The sequence below is a fragment of the Schistocerca gregaria genome, chromosome 4 (genome assembly GCF_023897955.1).
Source record: "Schistocerca gregaria isolate iqSchGreg1 chromosome 4, iqSchGreg1.2, whole genome shotgun sequence".
NCBI classification, from domain to species: Eukaryota; Metazoa; Arthropoda; class Insecta; order Orthoptera; family Acrididae; genus Schistocerca; species Schistocerca gregaria.
This window is the reverse complement of record NC_064923.1, coordinates 605,423,416-605,443,138: the sequence shown is the minus strand read 5'-3', so window position 1 is coordinate 605,443,138 and position 19,723 is coordinate 605,423,416.

Below are 19,723 nucleotides of genomic sequence, written 5' to 3'. Positions count from 1 at the left end.
TAGGTCTTCTGGTCTATGCCGAAACTGCTCTCCTTCAGAGCCCAGAATCAAAGACCCTCTCTCAAGTATCTGCTGGCGAGTCTCGGATGGAAGTAAGTTCCACAGAGCGCTCCAGAGAGAAGCAGAATTTTTGCTCAATTGCATGGTTTTGATCACCATTGACAGTGATTCTTCCGAGTGTCGACCAATTACTTCCATTCTAACAATGTAAAAATCTCCCTTCCATACTCAGTTTTAGCATAATTAACCAATCATATGCGATTTTTAGCGCTGGAGCTCAGCAGCAGGCAACCTCTGGCTCCTACCATCTGTGAATTTCACGTTTCAGCTAATCATACCTTCTCCACCACTACAGAATTCATTTACGAAGGCCTTCAATGAGTAACGCAACACACTTCTTTTTCACGGCCGATTTCGGTTGAAAAAATGCGGAATTTATTGTGGGACAGCTTGTAATACTCCGCATGAGCTTCCATAATTTCATGGAGTTCCGATAGGTACCGGCTCTATACATAGCATCCAACGTGGAGTTTGCAACGAAGTTGCGTTCCAAGTAGAGAGCTGTCGTTGAGCGTCTTTTGGAAGAAAGCCGGAGCGTCGCAGATAGTCATAGGTGCTTTCAGAATGTCTGCAGAGACTTGGCAGTGAAAAAAAAGCACGGTGAATCCTTGGGTGAGGCGCTTGTCATCATCGCAACAAGGCCACCCAAACCTGTCCCATCTCCCGCGTGCTTTCCAGCCGCACACAACAGTGACTCCTTCAGTTTAAGAACAAACGGAAAATCTCGTTCGATGTGATCGACACATCACAATCAAACACCTCGCTGCACAACTGGACGTCTTTGTAGGTAGTGCTGACACTCTTGTCCACTCAAGGATGTACGCCCGCCTAATTCCTCGCCACCCATCCGCAATCCATAAAGAACAACAAAGGACCATCTATGCGGAACTGCTTGCGCATCGTGACAATTTTTTGTCGAACATTGTCTCAAGCGATGACATATGGGTTCATCACTTCGAACCGAAAATAAAACGATTATCCACGGAGTGGCGCGACACCACCTGACCTCCGAAGAAAAAGTTTATAGTCGCACTGTTATCCGGTAAAGTCATGGCGACATTCCTCTGAGACTCTGAAGGGGCTGGTCTGTTTGATATCCTCCCTCATAGTGCAACGGTGGACTCCAAAGTATACTGTGTAACCCTCAGTAAACCGAAGAAACGACTTCACCGCCACAAAAATGAGAATGAACTTCTCCTTCCCTATGACAACGTGATGCCTCACACAAGTCTGTGCACACGGGAGAAGCTCACAAAACCTATAGCTCGGATCTCTCACTTTCCATTTCTTTTTTGAATATTTTTTTTGTTTTTTGTTTCTGGCGCTATGAGGTATGCACTTTGCGAAGGTAGGACGTGGATGATGCACACGTGATCGATGCAGCAAGACGTTGGCTGTGACGTCGATCAGTAGAGTCGGGCATACAGGCCCTGAAAGTAAGGTGGAGTAAGGTCATTGCAGTGAACGGAGGTTACGTTGAAAAATAGGGTTTTGTAACCAAAAGAGCAAAAGAGCGGCGAATAATATAGTGTATTATAATCCTGAATAAGACCAACCTGCTTTCAGAAGTAAAATCTGTTGCATTACATATTGAACGCCCCTCGTACATTATCCAGTGGTAACTCTTCTTACTGTCCGCCCCCGGTAGCTGAGTGGCTGCCGGCACGGTAGCTCAGCGTGTTCGGTCAGAGAGCCGGTTGGCCTCTGTAATAAAAAACTGAGTGGAAGTATCAACCACCGAAATTGAACAGGATGTCTTGCAAACGTCCGCAACGACCAAACAAAACGATCAATAACGAACAAAATGAAAAAAAAGTGGTCAGCGCGACAGAATGTCAATCCTAAGGGCCCTAGTTCGATTCCCGGCCGGGTTGGAGATTTTCTCCGCTCAGGGACTGGGTGTTGTGTTGTCCTAATCATCATCATTTCATCCCCATCGACGCACAAGTCGCCGAAGTGGCGAACGGTCTACCCCACGGGAGGCCCTAGTCATACGACATTATTATTATAACTGTTGTTACAGTTTCCTAGCAGAGCCAAAAATTGAGTTAACCTGCCACCAGACCGACGGCTTCGGGTGCCATGTTCTGACAAAAGAGGCGGCTGGCCTCTCACTAGTCTTCAGATATAATATCTTTGCACCATGCTGGGTCGAGCGTTTACCAGAATCCGGGTTTCTACAGGGCGCAGGGAAGTGCAGTATTACGCACCCCGCCGTCGTTATCTCGTGACCGTCTTATTGGGGCCCGCGGACTCCCCAGATTAGAAACAGTACATTCATCGCGTAGGACGCAAAACCGGACAGTGCCTCTCCACCAAAGCTTGTCTCGCATGCAGTCTACGGGTCCTACCTGGCTTCTCCTTCCCCTGCCACAGTGGTGGTGTCTGGCCTTTAAAGAGGATTGCATCCACTCCCCTCCCTCCTCCCCCCCCCCCCCCTAAATGAGCGGACACTGAATCGCTTTCCTCTTTTCGGCCGGCCTCCGCTCGAAGTACAGTTAACAGAATTCCCAACTACACATTTAAACAATCCCCCAAGGTAAGGAATGACTATAGATATTTAGAAGTTAGGGATGAAAATCACTAAGGTTAGCTTTAACCATAGTTCACTCTCATTTTCAGCTGTCAATTGCTTTAGATTGTGTTTATTAATTTAATGGAGTTTGATAATGGTACAGGGCAGTTTTGACTAAACTGACCGAGCAACGCAGCACTGCTACCAATTACTAAGTCGCCATACCATTCCACATTCTTCAGTTCTCCAAGCCTATAAGAGAAGCCAAAGCCACCAAGTCTTCGCACTTTACCATGTCTCCCTAGGAGGTGAGAGAAAATCCTGGGCAGTTGGCACGTTCTGTCAGGTCAGCACTTCAGAAGAAATTCTAACCAACCTCAGGATAATCATCCCCCAACTTCGTCTATTTTTCCTATTGCCTTTTAATCTTTGTGTCAGACTTGACTCTACTGTAAGCTACTATTTTCTATTTTCGAAATGTTAGTTTTACTGTCGCTGTATTACTCTAATTATCTCCATCCTGTGATCTACTGTAACAGTATTTGGTATACAACTTTCGCTAGCCACACTCTGGGAGAACCGTTAGATATTCTTGCTGCTCGTGGAAATCCAACTGTACCAATGTTCTGGCTTTCATGGAGGTCATTTCCGAGGCTCTGCAGAGTCTCTGGTTTGCAAGTAATACTATGCCGTTCACAGTATCCACCGTGCTCAGCACAGGAAAGCCAACACACATAATCCAAAGCTCAGCTTGTTTAGGTTTGTAATAGATAGACAGGATGATTGCGCCGTTCCAGAGTGCAAAAGAGTTGGTGGCGATTATGTGTAAAAATAGATAAATAACGGTGCTGATTTAATAATCTATTTTTGCTGTACAGCTATTTATTTAATTACTGTATGACCCTCATGCTACAGACCCATACGTTTTGCATCCAAAGGGACCAAGAGCACAAGATTACGGTAATTACAGCGAGGATACTCATTCGTCTTCGCGCTTCGTACGCTATTGGAACGGGAAGAAATGCTGACACGTGGTATAACGCTTAGGAAGCTGTGTCATGCTTTCAACAGTGATTTGAAAAGTATATAGACTTCAATGTAAAGGTAGATGTTGAAAGCTGTCCTTTGGTATACGTCTTTGAATCATTTACGCGAGATACTGGTCGCTGGCGAGGTGGAAAGACATGTTAATTACGTGTATCGTCTGTTATGAATGCCACAGTCTTTGGCCACGCAGGTAACGTACATCTATACGCTATACTATGCAGAAGTTGCTCTCTGACCAATGCAGTGTCGCGGTTGAGTTTGAGCAGTGTGTGTAATTGGATAATCAGACAAAGCACACTTGTTTTTCTGGGAGGGTTGGGCTAGAATCATTGCGAAGATGCTGTCTGCATTATGTCGATGACATTTCCGATTCTGATGTTTCATTTCGAGGGATATTCTCTACACTGCAACACACAAGTGTTTATGGTGAAATCTTGGATTGCATATACATTGGCTTAGTACTTCATTTACAAAGTTTTCAACTTTATAGATACACCGTCTTTGTAACTAAGGTTAAATTTGTTGTTCAAAGGGCGAGACATTGTTGCATGTTCAAGGATCAATATCGGTACTTCATTTTTCACCCATGAGTGCAGCTCGTGCCACTCGTTAATATCCCACTAATTTATTATTACTATTGGAAAAAAAATTCCCCCTCAATGCTGGGCGTCGCTAATTCACATCATACCACTGCGGCTGTAATAAGTATAAGATTAATTGTTTTCGAGTGCCAGTGCTGGTAGGTGCAGATTCTACACGAAGCTACCAACGCTTCGGAGATGGGTTGCCATTTTCGGGTACTTCTAGAGCAACATAATTTTTTATTTTTTCCTTCGATGAAGAAATTTATTCAAGCGTTAAGGATTTTTGATTACATGGGATTTCTTGTTGTACTAATTCAAATGCTTTGTGGGAATGTTCTCCACGTGGCGAATTAGAGGAAAAATCTATGAAATTTTCAAAAACGGTTCAAATGGCTCTGAGGACTATGGGACTTAATATCTGAGGTCATCAGTCCCCTAGAACTTAGAACTACTTAAACCTAACTAACCTAAGGACATCACATACATCCATTTCCAGGGCAGGATTCGGACCTGCCACCGTAACAGTCGCGCGGTTCCGAAGTAAAGCGCCTGGAACCGCTCGACCACCGCGGCCGGCTATGTAACTTTGGTACGGAAATTTCTCACTTGGTTATTGGATAATAAAAAATTACTCTAAATTTCTCTTTATTTATTTTGATCCCACAGTCATTGCAGGACATTAACATGCTTTCCTGAGATGTTTTCATGTATTCTTGCTTAAATCGGTAACTGATGTGATCATAATTTGCTAAAGACGTTCAGCCTTTAGCGGTATTGTTTTTCAGATAAGCTGAAATAAGCAGAAGTGATTTCAAATTCTTTGCGTGCCTTTCACAGAAAAAAATCTAAGTCAACCTTGACATTTTACAGAAACTTGGGAAAAGTAAATGAAGAGATATCTTAGAAGAAATGTAAATTTTCATTCGTAATACAAAATATGGCAATAATATTCTTAATGAGATAACTGAATTAAAAAACTCAAAAAAATCTTCAGTAACCTTAAGACAGTTATAATGCGATAGATTTAAGATGTGCCAGAGTGAAACAAACGACTACTAGAAAGTCGGTATCGCGAATATCGCTGTAAAGTAGGGGTAGTCGATAGTCGTGCACACGCTCCAAGGACGCCATATTGTATTAAGTGTATGCTGTATAGATATATGTAAGAAAGTTTGTGCAGTGAAATACGTCCAGATCAGTGTCGTAGTAGGCAGTGCAATAATATAGTGTGTTACACAATAGCTTCGACTGGGTACCAATGATGCAAATGAAGCCTTGGGACGCCAAAATCGAAAGTGGACAACTGACATATAAAAGGTGTTTCACACGACTATCGAACCGTAAAACTATCTGCAGCCCACGCAGGGTATTGTGTCAATCACAAACAAATGGGCCACAGCTCTGTGTTAGCAGAAGACACCACTGGACATCGATATCTGACCATCCAGTGCCTCTCTCTCTCTCTCTCTCCCACACACACACTCACAGACACCACGACAGCACACAGTGAACAAAACAGTTATGTGTTAATTTAGATTAAGATGTTTTATCTTGAAGCAACAATTTTCTGTCCACATAGACGCCTGATAATTAGTAAAACTGGCTTAAAACGCGTTGCAGTGTGTCAAATCAAACATAAAAAAATTAAAATGACTGATAGCAGAAACTACAAAAAACTAAGCGTAAGGTAGGTTTGTTTTGCTGAGAATTTCGAGAGCTCTTGTCGATCCTGAATGCGTTCGGAGTGGGTATCGAACTTCATATTCGTTTACGTTCTCATTACACGTGTCTGTAGGAAAGGATAGAAATATGATTGCAGAATCGTATCAGGAGATTAGGTAGTGCTGATAATGTTGCATTCACTTCAATAGATGTTCAAGCTCCTCTCAAATTATTCGTTGTGCTATGAATATTTTAAGAAAAACCTTCTGGGTATCAGTTAAATCGCATTTAGATCGTGTTGTTTTTCTTTCGCCGGTAAAAATCTTGTATAAAAGGGGGAATATGTTCAGGGAATTTTCATTGAATTGATACCAGTTTTGCACTCTAAGTATGGTTCTGAGCACTAAGGGACTCAAAAGCGGATGTCATCAGTCCTCTAGAACTTAGAACTACTTAAAACTAGCTAACCTAAGGACATCAAACACATCCATGCCCGAGGCAGTATTCGAACCTGCGACCGTAGCGGTCGCGCGGTTCCATTCTGAAGCGCCTAGAACTGCTCGGCCACAACGGCCGGCTTAAGTAGTCTGCTTGAATTAAAAAAAGAAGCGTTGTGATAGAATCCGAAAAATAACTTGTTAACGAACATTCGTCCAGTAAAACGGGATGAAACTGAATCCGATACAAGATACAGATAAACTCTGCTGCAGCACTAAGCGTTCCCACCAGCGAGGGAGGTGCCGGCTCCTGCCGGGGTGTGGCTGACAGACAGGAGTCCTCCTACCTAGGCCAGCCCCGCATTCCACGCGTCATGTTTGGCTTAATTTAAAGGCGTCAGCGCCGGGAGTAATCTGAAAGGGCCACTCGGATTTCCGACCGGTAAGAACCAAAACGCGTGAAGTCGTCAGGAAACGCCTCGATTAGCATAATGCTCGGCGTCCGCTGGATTACGGCCTGTAACGGCTTCATCACGGGGTTCCCGGCGGCCGTGTCCAAACGGCGTGGTAGCGTGCTGTGGCCCGTGGCCTGTGGCGTGGCGTGGCGAAGCAACCACTGCCAGTGTGCACCGCGCTCCCGCCCTACGTTAACGCTCTGCTCTGACTGGCTCCAGGGGCTCTACAGTCTAGCACGATGTGCGCTGGACTGATGATACTTCTGCCGGCTGTAGCTTCGTGTCCCACCAGAAGGAGTATTATCCTATCTTGTATTTACCTCAGTTAATCGTCTACATGTCAGTGTGATTTTCAAGACAGTTCTCTTGCGCATTAGGTTTCATCGTTCTGTAACTCCGACACAGCTACACTCGCCTCTTTCTAGCCGACCGTGTGACCGAGCGGTTCTAGGTGCTTCAGTCCGGAACCACGCTGCTACTACGGTCGCAGGTTCGAATCCTGCCTCGGGCAAGGATGTGTGTGATGTCCTTAGGTTTAAGTAGTTCACGTTTAGGGGAGTCATGACCTCAGATGTTAAGTCCCATAGTGCTTACAGCCATTCGAACCTTCGGAGAAATTAAAATCAGGGGTGGTAACATTAAGAGTCTAATAAGAATTCCACTTTTAACTGCAGAGGAGAGAGCGGATAGGTGGAAAGCACAATTTAGGGTCCTTTAGGTACTCGGTGTTGCCACGTGCCGGCCGGGGTGGCCGAGCGGTTGTAGGTGCTACAGTCTGGAACCGCGAGACTGCTACAGTCTCGCGTTCGAATCCTGCCTCGGGCAAGGATGTGTATGATGTCCTTAGGTTAGTTAGGTTTAAGTAGTTCTAAGTTCTAGGGGACTAATATCCACAGCAGTTGAGTCCCATAGTGCTCAGAGCCATTTGAACCATTTGATAAATCGAAGCGATTTTCAGCGAAAGAACACTGATATTAGAAGTCAGCAGTTATCTAACACACGATAATTCGAATTCTTTCGTCATTTGTTTCAGATAATTGTTTTGTCATTTAATTCTTCGCGAAAGTCATTTTTTTTCTAAACACTACATAACTTCCGATAGCATGTATCCGTTGTAAAAATGACTGCAAAGAAGTACAGATGTTTGACTCGCACAGAAAAGAAGCAGGTTACTGACGACGCGGAATGTGGAGTGAAAAAGAAAAGAAGGACGTAGCGAAAAGTTTCGGGACTCCGTCATCCACGCTATCGACAATATTGAAGCAGGAAGGTAAGACTGCTGAAAACGTATCATAAGAAGGGACGAAACGGATACGGAGGCGAGAGTTTTTGCCACTTCAAGAATCTGTATTGAAACACTTTAGTCAAGGTAGAGAATAAAACATACCTTTCAGGGGGTTATATGAATGAGAGAAAAAAATTCAAAAATAACGGTCAAACGTTTTGTGATATGTTTTCTGATATGATTCGTCTAAAGGTAAGGAGTAAAATACACATATTAAACAAACATCTGACACGCCTTTGAATGATGCTCAAAATCATTTACAGTAAATGAGGTGCTGATTGAGCAACTATTTCAGTGTTTAAATTACACTCCTGGAAATGGAAAAAAGAACACATTGACACCGGGGTGTCAGACCCATCATACTTGCTCCGGACACTGCGAGAGGGCTGTACAAGCAATGATCACACGCACGGCACCGCGGACACACCAGGAACCGCGGTGTTGGCCGTCGAATGGCGCTAGCTGCGCAGCATTTGTGCACCGCCGCCGTCAATGTCAGCCAGTTTGCCGTGGCATACGGAGCTCCATCGCAGTCTTTAACACTGGTAGCATGCCGCGACAGCGTGGACGTGAACCGTATGTGCAGTTGACGGACTTTGAGCGAGGGCGTATAGTGGGCATGCGGGAGGCCGGGTGGACGTACCGCCGAATTGCTCAACACGTGGGGCGTGAGGTCTCCACAGTACATCGATGTTGTCGCCAGTGGTCGGCGGAAGGTGTACGTGCCCGTCGACCTGGGACCTGACCGCAGCGACGCACGGATGCACGCCAAGACCGTAGGATCCTACGCAATGCCGTAGGGGACCGCACCGCCACTTCTCAGCAAATTAGGGACACTGTTGCTCCTGGGGTATCGGCGAGGACCATTCGCAACCGTCTGCATGAAGCTGGGCTACGGTCCCGCACACCGTTAGGCCGTCTTCCGCTCACGCCCCAACATCGTGCAGCCCGCCTCCAGTGGTGTCGCGACAGGCGTGAATGGAGGGACGAATGGAGTGGTTTCGTCTTCAGCGATGAGAGTCGCTTCTGCCTTGGTGCCAATGATGGTCGTATGCGTGTTTGGCGCCGTGCAGGTAAGCGCCACAATCAGGACTGCATACGACCGAGGCACACAGGGCCTACACCCGGCATCATGGTGTGGGGAGCGATCTTCTACACTGGCCGTACACCTCTGGTGATCGTCGAGGGGACACTGAATAGTGCACGGTACATCCAAACCGTCATCGAACCCATCGTTCTACCATTCCTAGACCGGCAAGGGAACTTGCTGTTCCAACAGGACAATGCACGTCCGCATGTATCCCGTGCCACCCAACGTGCTCTAGAAGGTGTAAGTCAACTACCCTGGCCAGCAAGATCTCCGGATCTGTCCCCCATTGAGCATGTTTGGGACTGGATGAAGCGTCGTCTCACGCGGTCTGCACGTCCAGCACGAACGCTGGTCCAACTGAGGCGCCAGGTGGAAATGGCATGGCAAGCCGTTCCACAGGACTACATCCAGCATCTCTACGATCGTCTCCATGGGGGAATAGCAGCCTGCATTGCTGCGAAAGGTGGATATACACTGTACTAGTGCCGACATTGTGCATGCTCTGTTGCCTGTGTCTATGTGCCTGTGATTCTGTCAGTGTGATCATGTGATGTATCTGACCCCAGGAATGTGTCAATAAAGTTTCCCCTTCCTGGGACAATGAATTCACGGTGTTCTTATTTCAATTTCCAGGAGTGTAGATTCTCGTGATTTTAAAGTTTACTAGCGGATATTTCGCTGGTGGAAGTTTAAATTTTCAGTCGGCACCTCATTTACTGTACATGATTTCGAGGATCAATGAAAGGTACGTCAAATGTTTCTCCAATCAGTTTCATTTCTTACTTTTAGGAAAACATGTTAAAAATTTTTACCATTCATTAATTTTTTCTTCATGTTTCGTTCTGAAGTAGTGGAACATAGCATTCTTAAATATCGACCGGTATTCTTCACGATGATCAGTTTGATACCTCAACTGACCATTTACCACCCTTCGTTTGTCTATGTAAATCTGTACAAAAATTCATTCTGTAATTGCTTAGGAGTCTTGGTTTCGCTCCGCTCAAACATTTGACCAAACAACTATCACTGGCTACCAATCTGTGCGTTGAATTGTTCACTGCAAGTGGTGGACCGCTAATTAACTTGTAAAAATAGCATAACTTCGTTTTTAATAATATTTGTGGAGAAAATGCAAAAATTTGGGACGTAGTTTTTCACCATCAAAAAAGGAATGAAACCCAACTTTTCTTATGTATTCTCCGAAATTTGTATTTGCATCAGTCCAAAATACTTAGGAACTGGGTTAACTACAAACGCAGAAACGTTGATGTGGTGGGTTTAATGCCTCAAATATCCTCCATAGTCTTCTGCTCCTCTACGGGAGTACAACATCAGAACGTTGGTGTTGTCGTGTAGAGCGTTGTCTTTCTTTGGGATGTTGTTCACATCTCGCGTCACGTTGACTTCAGTGACGGTTATACCGTCAAAGCGTCGCCCCTTAATTTGAGTTTCTGCGCTTTGTCGTTTTGTGGTTGGTTCGTACTGATAACTCCAAGTCTCATTACGCTGGATGATTTTTCCCAGAAAGGAAATGTCCTTGCTACGCATTACAATTAAACTGCGGTAAGCGTCCATGCGTCATCGGTTTTGTTCGGAGGTGAAGGTGTGCACACACTTTGCGCACACTTACCTCTTCTTGTGGAGAATGTCTTGAAAGCTTGATTTGACTCACTTAGACGCTGGTGCACTCCTTAATTAACACTGCTTGCTCAGAACTCACATGTCGCATGCACATATGTTGCCAACAGTTGTTAGTTCAAACTGCCACTGTAGTTACTGCGCTGACGTCACTTATACACCAGGAATGAAATCAGTCTCTTTTTTTGGACGTACAGTGCATGTAGCTTTAGTCTGAAATCTTAAAATAAAAGATGATTAAGAAGTTCAAAAGCCAACATACTTTTAATCTAAGTTGAAGTTGATACTTTCTGCTCCCTTTCATGAAATACGTACATTATTAAAACTAGAGTACTATTTTGACTTGTACTGCTATTCCCATTTCATCCTGATTCCACTGTAATTTCTGAATTTCCGTTAAACCGAACTTTCAATTATTTGAACTTTCTGTAAGATTCACTGAAATTCGAATTATCGTGTGCAGGATGTATATAACAAGCCCGATGTTTCGACTGTCATTGCAGTGGTTCCCTTCAGTTCGACAAAGCATTCGTTTCGTAACGCTGATTCTGGTTCATAGTTGTTTTAGTATTACTATATGATGCGGCCTAATACCCAGATGAATTTCATCTGTACTCTCATCGGCCATCGCAACATTGTGCTGCGGTTCATACTGTACAAGCGTCTTTCCCCGTATTCGCGGTTGGGGCGCATAAAGTAAGGCTGTCGGAGGTGTCTGCGCAGCTAGCCGCGTGGTCTAACGCGCTGCTTCCAACTGGACTCGTTCACACAACGATAAGGTCTCAAAATCAAGTATGATCATTTTTTATCACTAAGTTTTCCTCCATCGTTGGAGGTGAATGCCTCCTATAGCAAAGCCGAGACCGACTCGCTGCTCCCTATTGTCCAGCTGAGCCTGTGCTCAGTCACTAGGGGGCGCCGACGGCGGCGGGACGTCGGACTCTGACCGTGCCTCCCGCTCTTTCCGGCGGTCACGCGGCGGTGACTTGTGAATAGGCGGGGGCATGATCGCCGCGGGGTAGGGGCGCTGCGCCGTGACCGGCGTGACATCTCCATGGCGACCGATTGCACGCGCGGCGCATCGCGACGCATCTCCCAGATGGCGGCCGGCGATAGCGGCAGACGCTGGCCTGGCTGCCTTTATCAGCGCCGCCGCGGTCACGCCCCTCCTTTCATATTCGTGGCCCGGGCCGCGGTAGGAACCAGAAAGTACCGTACCGGTCCGTTCCGTTCCGTTCTGTACCGACCGCGGCGGTCGTGCGCATGCCTCCGTGGCGCGCCGCAACTCGCTGCACTCCGGCCTGTGCACTACAATGACCGACCCGGCACAGAGATGGCGCTGGCGTCAGTCACATTCACAAGGGGGCCATCAGATCTGTTTTTTTTTTTTATTTATTGTGATTTCATTCGCCTGCCCCATATGGGCGGGGGAGGGCTGTCAGCGGCACAATCCGCCGCTCTTCAGCCGAGTGACACGACAACTGAAACAAGAATAATATGAAACATACATAAGGCGATAAAAAAGGGGAACATAAAACAGAGTAAGGGGAGAAAATTTAGGTAAAAATATACTGACATGAAGACGTTCATGGGGGACAGTTAAAAAAGACACCAGACAGTTAAAAAAACACAGTTGACGATTCTTAAAACACAGAGAATACACTGATCGAGCATTCACAGGTTAAAAGTCGCCCACAGTATTAAAAACACTCCTGAACAACACACTTAAAACCCACTTGGAGCACACACGACGAAGAATAAAACTGCCAGGTGGGACCTGCCGAGGGAAAGGTCACAGAGGATGGAAAAGGAGGGGAGAGCAAGGGGCAGCAGGGGAAGCGGTGGGATGAAGAGAGTAGGGGTGTCAGCAGGTACACAAAGAGGCAGGAGACATGTGGGGCAGGAGATGAAGAGGGAAGACAAGGCAGGAGGAAGAGTGCAGAAACACTGAAAGGGGGCACAAGAGAGGGAGGGGGAATAGGAGGGGGAAGCCGCTCAGGAGGAGGGAGGGGTTAGAGTTGGTAGGAAGGGTAGATGTCAGGGCAAAGCTCATTAAACCGGGGGGGGGGGGGGGGGGTAGATGGTAGAAGTTGTGTTGGAAAAGGAGATGGAGGGTGTGGAGATGGAGAGAGGGTGGGACACAATCGTAAAGGCGTGGCAAATGGTTGGGGGTGGAGAGGAAGGGCGACACCAGGGTTGAGGGGGATCAAGGCGGCGGACAATATATAACGTGCGGATGTGTTCAAGGAAAAGGAGAAGGTGGGGGAAGGGAATGAGGTCGTAGAGGATGCGCGTGGGGGACAGAAGGCGGATGCGGAAGGCGAGGATGAACACATGGCGTTCGAGGATTTGGAGGGCTTTATAGAACCGGGGAGGGGCGGAAATCCGAGATAAACTGGCATAACAGAGGGATCAGATCTGTTAAACATGGGTTGCGAAGAGTCTTACCAGGGGACCTTCAGGTTTCGGGAACTGATTGTTGGATGAGATTTCACAGTTTAGTGGTGCACCTCAAGAGTGTCCAGCCACAAAAATTGCGAAGTGCACTAACCAGAGGAATCCGACAGAAAGGCAGCTAAAATCTTACGCGCAGCGCTTACACCGATCGATTTAAACGCGCTGTCGGCACGGCCGCATGCCGGTGGCTCTAGCGCCGGCACGGTAACGCAGCGTGTTCGGTCAGATGGTTAGCTGCACTCTGTAATAAAAAAACTGAGTGAACGGGTCAACGAAGGACTTGAACAAATGTCATGGGACGTCCCCTCCAACAAATGCAACGCACAATAACGCATAAAACGAGACAGCAAAACACAAAAGAAAATAAAAAATAAAAACCGACTCCTTTGTCGTGCTACCAATCCAGGTTGGATCTTGCCATCGACTAATTTTTTATTGTTTTGTTATCGTCTTAAAATTATAACAATTTTTACATGAAGTTAAAGACAAAAAGTACTATCAATTAAATCATAAGGGATTTTATTTTATTAGTGAATGATTGTTACAGCTAATTAACATGAAATGCAACTAACAATTAATATTTTTTAAAATACCAGGTGATCAAAAAGTCAGTATAAATTAGAAAACTGAATGAACCACGGAATACTGTAGATAGAGAGGTACAAATTGACACACATGCTTGGAATGACATGGGGTTTTATTAGAACAAAATAAAAAACGAAAGTTCAAAAAAATGTCCGACAGATGCCGCTTCATCTGATCAGAATAGCAATAATTAGCATAACAAAGTAAGACAAAGCACAGATGATGTTCTTTACAGGAAATGCTGAACATGTCCACCTTCATTCCTCAACAATAGCTGTAGTCGAGGTGTAATGTTGTGAACAGCACTGTAAAGCATGTCCGGAGCTATGGTGAGCCATTGGCGTCGGATGTTGTCTTTTAGCATTCCTAGAGATGTCGGTCGATCACTACACACTTGCGACTTCAGGTAACCCCAAAACCAATAATCGCACGGATTGAGTTCTGGGGACGTGGGAGGCCAAGCATGACGAAAGTGGCGGCTGAGCACACGATCATCACCAAACGATGCGCGCATGAGATCTTCCCCTCGTCTAGCAATATGGGGTGGAGCGCCATCCTGCATAAACATCGTACGTTCCAGCAGGTGTTTATCAGCCAGGCTGGGGATGATGCGGTTCTGTAACATATCGGCGTACCTCTTACCTGTCACGGTAGCAGTTACAAAACCAGAATCACGCATTACCTCGAAGAAGAAAAGGCCCGATAACGGTAGATGTGGTAAATCCAACCCATACCGTGACTTTCTCGTCGTGCAATGGAGTTTCCACGACAGTTCTAGGAGTTTCGGTAGCCCAAATTCTGCAGTTGTGGGCATTGACAGACCCTCGGAGCGTGAAATGAGCTTCGTCGGTCCACAACACTTTACTCAACCAATTTGCATCTTCCGCCATCTTTTGAAACGCCCACACCGCAAATGCCCTCCGCTCCACTTAATCGCCAGGTAACAGTTCATGATGGGTTTTGTACGGATAGCATCGGAGGGTACGTCTAAGTGCCAACCAAACAGTACTGTATGGAATGCCGGTGCGACGTGCTACTGCACGAGCGCTGACTTCCCTGTGCAAAGACGAACCCGCTACAGTCTCCGTTTCTTCCTGAACTGTCTCAGCAGCATTACGCCTTGTGCTCGGTCGGCCACTACGGGGTCTATGGTGTAAACAACCCGTGGCTTCTAACTTCGAAATCATTCTTGCCACAGCTGCGTTTGTCAACGGACCTTTACCCGTTCGAATCCCCTTCCCATGGCTATAGGATCGTAACGCTGAACTAGCACATTCCCCATTCTGATAAGACAGCTTCTCTAAAAGCGCCTTTTCAGGTAACGTCAACATGCTGCGACTGCTGGCGCATCTGATTCTTTCTCTCGTTACAGCTCCTTTTATACACGATTGTCATGCGCAGTCACTGACGTTTTGCTGTACAGCGCCATCTGTCGGACATGTTGTGGACTTTTTTGTTCTAATAAAACCTCACGTCATGCCAACCATGTGTGTCAATTTTTACCTCTCTATCTACACTATTCAGTGGTTTATTCAGTTTTCAAATTTATACTGACTTTTTGATCACCCGGCATTAATTTTTCAATTGTATGCTTAACAGAAGTAAATTAAAGCTTTAACTACCACTGTTACAAAATTTTCGGTTGGGTTTTATTTATGTAAAAAAATTTACAATATCACCTTTTTGTTTGTCAGTTACGTATTATACATACAAGAATCAGAATGATAATTATCATATAAATACTGAAACCAAAAAGATGTTTTGATGTCTTGCAAAGTTTATGAATTTGTTCACAGAACCACTTTTTAAAATACCTGTCGGAAAGCATACTCCGTTAACAGTCATGAAAACTTTACTTTCACCAGAAAGCCTGGAACCGTACCAGGGACACTGAATCAGTTCATTAAAATTTTTGGGATGACAGCTGACGGCGCACTATTAATTGTATTTTTAAACAGTCTTCACGGGAATTTATTTCTCTATTATTTGCAATCAGATAAGCGCAATTTTGTGCACGCTTTATCAGATTTATCACCTGTCTACAAAAATAGACGTCACAAGTTTGATAGAGGGAAGTACACTTTGGAGGAATGACTTTCATTGTATATGACGGTGATTTCTTGTCATCCAGAAAGACTTCGGCTTATAATTCAGACTTTCCTCGTCCTGTCCAAGAGACTTCACACAGTCGCTGAGGATGTCAGTACACAGTCTATCCGTTAACTTCCCACGTTTAGAAGATAATATTTTACTTCATTAAAAACATGTTATAATTTTAAAAGTTATTGTTTTAAAACAATAAAAAACGAAGTAAACGCACCCGACGGCAGGATCTATCCTGAATCGCTCGTGTGGCAACGGAGTCCGCTGCAGGCACAGCCATTTCGCTGTGCTGCCGTAACGTGTCTAGTATGTGCACTGACCGTAAAACATCAGAGCCCTTTTTCTTGGAATCTTCTGCCTGATGCGCTTTACAACTTTGGCGTTAACAACCTTGAGGTATATCACTAACATAAGAAGTCTCATCCAGATCTGAATTCCTTAGATCGTAAGGTCTGCTTGTTACGTAGGTTCATCTACATCTACTTGGTTGCTCTGCAATTTACAATTAAGTGCCTGACAGAGGCTTCATTCTATCACCTTCAAGCTGTTTTTCTCCCCTCCTACTATCGAATGACTCGCGGGAAAAACGAACCCTTAAATCTTTCTATGGGACTTCTGATTTCTTTTATTTTATAACGATGATCACTTCTTCGTATGTAAGTGGACTCAACAGAATATTTTCGCAATCATATGACATCCTGTCTCAACGAAAAACGCCTTTGCTTCTGTTATTGCCACCCCAGTTCATGAATTATACCCCTGGCACTCTCTCCCCTATTTTGCGATAATACTAGACCAGCTGCCCGTCTTTGAACTTTTTCGATGCCCTTTGTCACTCCCATCTTATACGGATACCACATTGCAAAGCACCACTACTAAGCACTCTCTCTAGTAGACCTGTAGAGGTGCCTTTCCTGAGTACCTGTCTAGCAGCTTTTCGTGCAACAGTCTCTAGGTTTCGAGAATATCGATGTTAAAGTTTTATGCGTACATCCTACGCCTGTAAAGTACTCATGTTTTTACCGACTGAGTGTAGCACAGGGGAAAAGATTCACGGCTACTACGCTGACGATACGGGTTTAGATAGTATGCGTCATACAAAATCGTTCAAAAGTAATCATTTTCGACGTGGTAATTTCATTAGTAGGTCAATCATTACAGCAGACTTTCTTCAAATTTGTATCCCATTTATTACAGAATACCTTACAGAATCGTCAAACTCGCCATCGCTTGCGTCTCTTTTCGTGCTAAAACAAAATTCGAGACGGTATTTCCCCTGAATTTCTTCCTGAATATTTTAACCTGTTACGCAAGTTGATTCTTGCATATCAGTCTATATTCTATACACAGCCTCTATCCCAAAATGTCAGTTTTAGACAAAACAATACTTCAACTCCCTGTAACAATAAAAATCGCATGATTAGTGAAGTGGAGTTCATTGTGACAGCTATTGTTATGATGGAGCTGCGTGAATAAATATTTGATCGCGAAGTGTCTGATTAGCCTGCCCCCCCCCCCCCGCCCCCCCTCTCAGGAGACAATACAGTTCAGAAATTTTTGTTTGTCCGACGCACGGAAGACTAAAACATTTTAAAAACTGTTCGGTCAACACTTTCTTGAATTTTCCTGATTTCTTGCAGGTCAGAATTACATTTTCTAATTTAAGAATCAACTTTTTTTTTTTTTTTTTTTTTTTTTTTTTTTTTTTTTTTTTTTTTACAGAACGACCAAGTTTTCCTAATGGTCCTTACATACAAGAAAACTTAAAGCAATATCTTTCCTGACACAGTTATACTGTATTATGAAGGAAATGACTGATCTTATTCATGTCTTTTTCTGGAACATTGAGGGTTAAGGCTGTTGTTCCACAAGAGGTCTGTTATACGTCAGTTGATATTGCCAGCCAATTCGATTAGTGCTAATTACGTAATCGAGATCAAATAAAGAGATGAGCACTTTGGGCTGTATCTGGAATGACATACTATTTAATTACATGAACTATTTAATGATTTTCAGTAGGATAAAACAAAAAAAATAATTACACGCCCAGGATGTAAATCCGTGCTGCCCGAGTGATAGCCATGAAACTTAGCTCCTGCGCTGCTCTCGCTTAGTGGAAGTGGCGTTAACGTTAAGAGTATATGAGCTTCAGCAACGATTTTCTCGGAAACTAGGAACCTTTGCATGAAAAGCCGCTAGCCACGTACTCAGGACAGGCCCTCTACATCATATGTAAGACATCAAAATCCGTCATTAACTGTTGTGCTAAACCCCTTGTTAGAGTCTGTTATGCTGATGTGTGTTCCTACAATATTTTAAATGGCGTTAATTAGAGCCTCCATTAATAACGTAGATTCCTAAATCCGTAACCCCGTGGATAAACTATCTAGTAGTTTGTAGTCTATTCTTGCAGGTCCACGGCTTCGTATGTCGATTGAGGTAAAGTAACGAAAGAATTTTCGAATAATACTTGTTTACTATCGTCCTGCACATAAAAAACACCATGAGATCGATGCACTGAAAGATCTCAGTCTCGGGTTGCCTCTTCTTCCAAGGTAAAAGCAGTACAGCGCTGTCTTGAAAAGAATAAACGCACATCTGTGGCTGCCAAAACGTCTGTTATCGTGTCAAAATTCTCTCCACAACTGTCAAAGTGCTTGTCGTCAGCTGAGGCTGCTGCATTTTTTATAGTGGCATTTCTGTAGTGTCAAAAAGCATTAAGTTATTTTTACGGCTAGTCTCGTGACTCAAATTAACATATTCAGCACTATGCCATACGAGTGCGCACGTATCGCCAGTGCGGATGGCGGCCATACCCCTTACGGGCCCAACTTTTTCTATTCCCTGAAATGTGTTTTCATGCATGCTGGCTGTAATACATCCGTAGTAGTTTATATTTTGTCCATTAGATGCAGCAATAGTCTATTTACAAGTGTGCCTTTACTGAAAATGTTGTAGGAACATAAGAGAATAGCTGTCGGAACTGTTATGAACAACAGAAGGGGCCTACCAACAAGTTACGAAACAAGAAAGCCGAAGCAAAATGAAATGTTATTTGAGGGACGACCCTTTTCCAACGCTCATATGGTAAAAATAACGTGATTTACCTCTACCGTGATGTACGATACATTGCCTCTTATAACACCCCAACGACGCCCTTAAAGTCAATTAAGACAGAATATCATAATATGAATTAGGGAAGAGTTATCTTGGCAAATACGACATCTCTGCCGATAAGCTAATACCAAGAAGTTTTGATAACAACAACATTGTACATCACTGAGAGTTTTTGTTATGAAAAGAGAAGGAAGAAACCTCAGATTTAATTAATGGACAAATATCCAAGTGATAATTGCAATTAATATCTTGAAAGCTTAATCCAAGGTGATGTTAGTCAGAGATAATTTTAATGTAGAAGAGAGTTGCAAGCGCAACGAAGAAATTCAATTCACCTACAATACTCTTTCACAGAAGAAGTCGCTTGCTGGCTCCTGTAAAGACGTGCGAGAACAATTCTTGTCTTAGTTATTGAGAGTACGGAACGCGACGAGATTGTTTTGCGTTCAGAAATGTTTCTTGCGTGACGTGATTCACGAACTTCGGAAACTGATTTTCTAAGCATATACAGGAACTGATAGACGCGTTTAATCGTATATAACGGGTTAATTGAACTTTATTGACGAAACTGGTGAATATTGGACTTGACTTTCAAATACACTCCTGGAAATGGAAAAAAGAACACATTGACACCGGTGTGTCAGACCCACCATACTTGCTCCCGACACTGCGAGAGGGCTGTACAAGC